This window comes from Desmodus rotundus, chromosome 4 (assembly GCF_022682495.2).
Source record: "Desmodus rotundus isolate HL8 chromosome 4, HLdesRot8A.1, whole genome shotgun sequence".
NCBI lineage: Eukaryota > Metazoa > Chordata > Mammalia > Chiroptera > Phyllostomidae > Desmodus > Desmodus rotundus.
Genome location: NC_071390.1, coordinates 151,620,100 through 151,627,407, shown reverse-complemented (window position 1 = coordinate 151,627,407; position 7,308 = coordinate 151,620,100).

The window sequence follows — 7,308 nt, the reverse complement described above, 5'->3', positions numbered from 1 at the left end:
CTGTCTTTACAGGATTTCCTGGACATCTTTCCATGTCAGTCCATGTGTCAGTCAGGACACTTTCTGGGGCAAGAATTAGATACCAATTTGAATCCAACTAGATTAAAAAGGGTTTCTTTTTTGCTCTTTCAACTGCAGAGACCAGAGATAGTTCTGTACCTCATGTGCAGCTGGATCCAAGTACTCTAAAGATAGCATCAAAAAACTCTCTTTCTCTTTCTCTGCCCACCCCCACTCTGGTCTCTGCCTTCCTCTGCAGTGGCTTCCTTCCCAGGCAGGCACCAGCATCTTAGCAACACCCGTGGACGAAGCGCATCTCTTTCCCGATACTGTCAGCCAAAACTCTAGAGAGGACAAGCATCAGCCCAGCTTATGTCAGCGGCTCATAGGTAGAAGAGAGGGGTATAATCAGCTCCAACCACACCACACTAACTGAAAGTGAGCAACACTTGGTTTTACACAGAAAAATCAGGCACTACCATGAAAAGAAGGAAGAAAGGGCAGGTGCAACAATAAATGCTTGCTGTGGCCGATGTACATCTGTCTCACCATGAGTGACAGGTTAGTTTTTAACTTGACAATAGCATCATAATTGTTGAACTAATCTATTGACTAAGCTATTTTTATCAAATAGTTGCAACTAATACATTTTATACTTATACTTTCTGATTTTTAAACATTTCAAGTATCTACTTTAGTACTCAATGGATTTCATATTTGTTACATAATATATCACAGGCTTCTCATTAACCGGCAGTGAGTGCTCCACATGGAAATAAATACACCATGCGTTATGAGTTGATTTGTGTATCCACAAAATATGTGGAAGTCCTAACCCCTAGTACCTTAGAGGGTGACCTTATTTGGAAACAGGGTCTTTACAGTGATAAGTAAAAATGAGGGCATTAGGGTGAACTCTAATCCAGTGTGACTGGCATCTTTATATAAAGGGAAATTTTGGACAGACACACAGAGGGAGACCATGTGGAGACACAGGGAGAAGACGAACATGTAACTGGAGTGATGCATGCACAAGCCAAGGAACACCAAGGACTGTCGGCAAACACCAGAAGCTTCAGGAAGCAAAAAGGGATTCTTCTCTGGAGCCATCAGAAAGAGCACGACCCTGCCTGCTGACACCCTGATTTCAGACTTCCAGTCTCTGGAACTGTGAGATTATAAATTCCCGGTTTTAGGTTGCCCAATTTCTGGTACTTGGTTACAGGATCCTTTGAAACTAATACACCATCCTCACCTTTCCCAGATGACTCTGTACTTCAAAATGTCCGTAAAATGAAAATAAAAACAATAATAAGATCATTGCTTCATGGGTAAAAAGCTGGCAAAAATGAGAAAGCTGTCTTGTGCAAGCAGGACTGAGAAAACACTATTTGAATACAACACAACAGAAAACCGGGTAACTGTATCATATCATAAGCTAAAAGAAAGATAATTTCATTTAGGAAGTGATTGACAGCATCAAATGCTGCAGAGACATAAAAATAAGATGTGAAAGGTATACAATTTAATTAGAGACTAATAGATCTTTAGTGACCTTTGGAGAAGAGGTTCAGAGGAAAAGTGGCAGTAAAAGCGGTTTGAGAAATAAATGGGAAGTGAAAACACTGGGTATACAGAAGGTAGGTGACTTTTTCAGGGAAATATATAATCATCCACTTGACAGGCAACCCTGACATCAAGCTGCAGTTCTACATGACAGAATCTGTGGTGCATTAAAAATATGTCCACAAAGCCTTTGAAACTCCTCTCTTCAAAAGAGGTGGAGCTTAATTTCTCCTTCACTTGAGTGTGGGCTAAAGTGCCTTGATCCTAACAAATAAATGTGGAGGGAGGGATGATGGTGGCCTCTTATACTAGCTCATAAAAGGCCTCTTCTTTCTTGGAAAGTTCGCTCTGCAGGAACCAATTGTCTGATCAGGAAGACACTCAAGCAGCCCTATGGAGAGGAACTGAGGCCCTTGGCAGCAACCCTGGGAGTAAGCTGTCTTGGAAATTGAGCCTCCAGCCCCAAGTGAAGTCTTCAGATGATTGTAAATCCAGCCTACATCTTAACCAGAGCCTTGTAAGAGACCCTGGGCCAGAATCATACAGCTAAGCCACTCCCGAATTCCTAACCCACAAAAACTATGAGACAGTAAGTGTATACTGCTTTAAGCTGCTAAATTTGAGGGTAATTTTGTTATACAGCAATGGATAGCTAATACAGGGATTATACAGATAGATACTACACAATTTAAATCTTCATATGGCTAATACTGTTACTTATTTCAGATGGACTTGAAGGCATATCATATAAAATTTATCAGAAGTCTCCCTTGGCACTTTTATCCAAATTCGACTAAATATCTATATATGTTTAGTTTGCAGTTATTTAGAAAAAATTATATCATTTAATTTTAAGGGGTAAGCAATTTTATTTTTTTATTATGTGAGTATGCTGGCTTTATAAATTAATGATCTCTACAAAAGACAATATCCCTGTCTTCTAAAATTAGAACTACTCACATTTTATTCATTTATAGTTTCATGTCTGCCTTGAGCACTTGTCATTTAAACTTGGGAAAATATTTAAAAGAAAGTAACAAATTTTTATTGCTTCCATTAGAACATTTTCTTCGTCAGCCTTGGGAATGGACTTTATATTTTGTTGGTTTTCATCCTTTCCCTAAATAACCTTTACAATTTTCTTTCTTTATTTTTTCTCTACTCAGAAACACTGTACTTTTAAATTTAGATGCACAGAGTATGTTTAAAAATCATTTCAAACTGTGCTTTTAAAAAAATTAGATCAACAACACAGATAGAATTAGACTCATCATATTCTGTGGTTGATGGCCTACTATCAACATTGCCCTCTTCTTCCCTTTTAGTTTTGAAAATTTTTATTTGTTTTTAGAAGGAGGGGGAAAAGAGGGAGGGAGAGAGGGAGAGAAACATCAATGTGTGGTGGCCTTTCGTGCCCACCCACCAGGACCTGGCCCAGAGCCCAGGCCTGTGTCCTGACTGGGAATCAAACCCGTGAGCCTGTGGTTCGCAGGCCAGTGCTCAATCCACTGAGCTGCACCAGCCAGGGCTCCTTCCCTTTTAAAATTCACTTTAGTCAGTTCTTTTGCTTTCTTTTTAAAATTATTTTTCAATTACAGTTTACAGGAAATATTTTGTATTAACTTCAGATGTACAGCACAGTGGTTAGACAATCATATACTTTACAATAACTTCAGTCACTTTTAATGCTCCATCCCCACACTCAGTGTCTTCCCTGCCCAGACCCCACATGCAAAGATTCTGCTGGAACTAATTTGAGATGGGACCTAGGCCTCATTATTTTAAAGAATCTGTCCAGGTGGTTCTAATACATAACCAAGTTGAGAACCAGTGTGGTGGACACTTGTCATTCAAAGGTGACCCTAAAACCAGCAGCATTGGCTTCACTCGGGAGCTTGTTACATATGCCGCATCTCACCCCACACCTCAGACCCATTCATTAGAACCTGCTTTTAACCAAATCCCCAGTTGATTCACAAGCACTTTCAAGTTTGGAAGGCACTGATTTAGATCATGGGCTAGATTCAAACCCTGACTCACTTACTAGCTATGTGACCCAGAATAAGTTACTCAACCTCTCTATACCTCAAATCCCTCATAAAGTGAGGGTACTAATTGTGCCTACTGCCTATAGGGAGGTTTTCATACAATATTGTACTACAATGTTTAGAATGGTCCTTGACTCAGTATGTGCACAACAAATGTCAGGTATTATTAATGACTATTTCTTGGCTTGAATTTTAAACATTTGGTGTGAGTTGTTAATATATATGTTTTGTAAATTTTCAGAGAACAGAATTTTAAGGCTCAGTCTCTTAGGAGTTATTATAAAGTGAATGATTCACTTTGTGATTCTAATCTCCTAAAAAAAAATAATTTCAAAACTGAGAGCGATGCGTAGCACCCAGCTGCAAAAATTCAAAATCAGCTACATGCAGCTGTACTCTGGTTCCCCTAATTCATCTAGCAGCTTTCAGTGGGTTCTATAAGTGATGTCAGAAAAGGCACAGCAGATGTGCAAGATGGCTCCTGAAATCTAAAGTGGGACAGATGGCCCTCTGGTTGACTGACAGCATGAGGGGCACTGCAGCAAGGGTCACCTCCAGTGGGGGACACCCCCACCCCCTGAGTTCTGCATGCAAGTGAAACTGTCATATGAGACCAAAAAAAAAAAAAAAAAAAGCAGGGACGGCTATGCAGAAAGTCTGTTTTCAAATATTCATTGTAGTGGAAAGATTCTCAGCACAAGAGAGTCACATAGATGTGGAAAAAATTCTCCTGCTCTAACCAACCAAAGAGTAGTTACAACAAAGTAGACAGATTTATGTTTGAACACAATAGACTGACTACTGGAGACTGAGCTGAGATTAAGAACAAAGAACTAATGTACTTAGTTCAACCACCAAACAGCTCTGATTAATACCAGCCTATTTCATCACTGGCAGCCCTATATTACCCTCAGAAATCGACTTCTTGTTTTAAATTTTAATGAAAATCCAGACAACTATTTGTGGTTGTGAATCAGGAATTTACAGCCTAGGCTACATTACCTGTATGCTTATGTCTCCAAATTCCTTTCTAGTCCTTCAGATCTTCAAGGAAACAATTTTTTAAAACATGAACTTTTTCCAAAAAAAGTTTACACTGATTGCATGTAAACTAAGTGCTGAACCCTGTGTTAGGTGCTTTCTTATAATTTTATACAATTTAGGATCTCAAAGATATTAATTGCCTCTTTTTTCTTAGGTTCATATTAATACAGAAACATGGGCCCTAATTTTATTGATGCCTCTCGTCATCTCCTCTGCTGTAAAAGGGAAAACATGCCCCAGGAAAATATATCCAAGCATAGGTTCAGAGGTGCAGGTGGCCTGTACACCTTAAAAAGTACATATTAAGTACGAAAGGCCAGACATGCCCAATTAACATGAAGCGGAGATTTGGGGTGCTCCCTGGAGTTGCACCTGATAGGAGCCTCTGCCCTGTCTCCTTGTGTCTCCACCCTACCAGCTGCACCTTGGCATAGCTGCCATGCTCCCTGGGCATCCAGAGCATAAATATTTCTGGCAACCCCAAGGTTCTCCTTGCCCACGATGGGCAGTAACACACCCTTGGGCTGAACTTCCTCATTTAAACATACAGAAGGGCTGAATGTCGGCCTCGGTTCGCATCACCTGTGGAATACATGGGCATGCCGTTGGGCTTTATTCCCTACCAGCTTCCCTCAGAGGACTTCAAAGAAGGTTGCTCAAGCTGCAGGGAACTGGCCTGGGGGCTCTGCCCACAGCTCATCCCAAAGGCTGTGTGGGTCAATGGCTTGTGGCACATTCATGGAACACCAGCTGGGAAGTGTGCCTTATGCTATTAATCATTCCTTCTCATTCCCATATCTTCAACTCTTCTCTTTACGATGCTTCCGCTTTGACAATTACTGTCAAGACTCTATGAAATAAAAAAACCAACACAAAACCTGTCTTCATGCAACTCCTTATTTTCCTCTCAGCCTGCACTGCATGTCTTTCACCAAACAGCTAAGCTTTTGCACAGAGTAGTCTATACTTCTCACCACAATATTCCCATTCTTTTCATATCCTATTGTAAACTAGATTTTAATGAAAGTACTTTTGCCAAGGTTGCACATAACCTTATTTCTATATTTAATGGGTAGTTCTCAGTCCTTATCAACATTTGATGTGATTGACTATTCCTTCCTTCTTGAAATATTCTCTCCCTTGGTTTCTATGACATTCCATTTTGAGCAATGAATATGTGTTGAATGCTAAGAATAAGATATAATCTCTACCCTCAGGGAACATAAATGGAAATATGCTGACTAATAATTATGATCAGGAAGTTCAAGAGTTCATCTGATGAGACATACTTTTCTTGACACTGAAATCAAGGTATTTATTAGATGGGATTCATTTATATGAATTAATAAGTACTCTAAATAAGTTCTTTATAATTAATTTTTCAAAGTTAGGTCTAACAAGTAGACATTTTTATGGTGACATTTCATTAGATCTTAAGTTCAGTGGAGTATTTTGAAGCTAGCTGATTTAATTTAATCGAGGTAGGTTGATTTCTGGTGATCTCACAGTTCCAGATTAATTTACTGAGGGTCTGAACTAGCTGATAAATCCAGTATCCTCTATCAGATGTGAATCAATTTCTAGTTTGTATCCTAATAATATATATTTGAATTATTTGATTGTTGCATTGACCAATTACTAATGGACTCAATACCTCTAAATGCCAGCACAGAAATGTTTAGTATCTTATTTGTTTCCACAGAAAAAGCACCATACCCTTTCAGCAATGAAAATCCAATTAATTAACTTTATTCTGAGAAATATGTGGGCCACAGAAAATATACTCATCAATATCTACCACATGCTATGTGTTAGGCCTGGCTCAGTAAATATTAAAAATATGATACAATTGAATTCTGGAATCTTGCAATCTAGTCAAAAAGCAAAGAAAAGAGCAGATTTTGCTTTATCATAAAGCTCACCCAATATGTCTTATTTTTTTATTTCTTCTTATATAAAAATGTATTCAACAAATTAATTTAAGAAATATTTATTGCCTTGGCTGGTGTGGCTCAGTGGATTGACTGCCTGTCCGCAAACCAAAAGGCCACCGGTTGGGTTCCCAGTCAGGGCACGTGCCTGGGTTGCCTGCCAGGTCCCCCATTGGGGGTGTGTCAGAGGCAACTGATCAATGTAGCTCTGGCACACTGATATTTTTCTTCCCCTCTTTCTCCCTCCCCCCAAAAGTAAATAAATAAAATCTTTAAAAAAAGGAAATGCTGGGTTATAAAAAAGGTATTGATCTCAGACTATGTGCCAATCATTTTGATGCCAGACAAGCTCCTACTCTCATGGCTCTTTTAGCGGGGAGGAGGGAAGAATATAAAACAATTGTTTTAGATCAAGACAAGTGCTATGAAGATAAACAAGGTAACAGGGAGAGTGACTGGGGTATTATTTTAATTGGGTGATCAGGGAAGGCCTATTTGATAAAGTGCCTCAAGAGACATCAGCTGCAACCTGAGACTAGAAGCCAAGAGAACATCTAGGGTAAGTGTTCTCAAGGAAGGAACAGCAATCGCAAAGGCCCTGAGCCCAGAACCAGCTTCGCATGTCCCAGGAACAAAACTAATATTAATTACTAGTATGATTATCTTAGGGGTATATTTAGAGTGTAAAGATTTACAAGCCAAGGTCTCTCCCCAGCTCT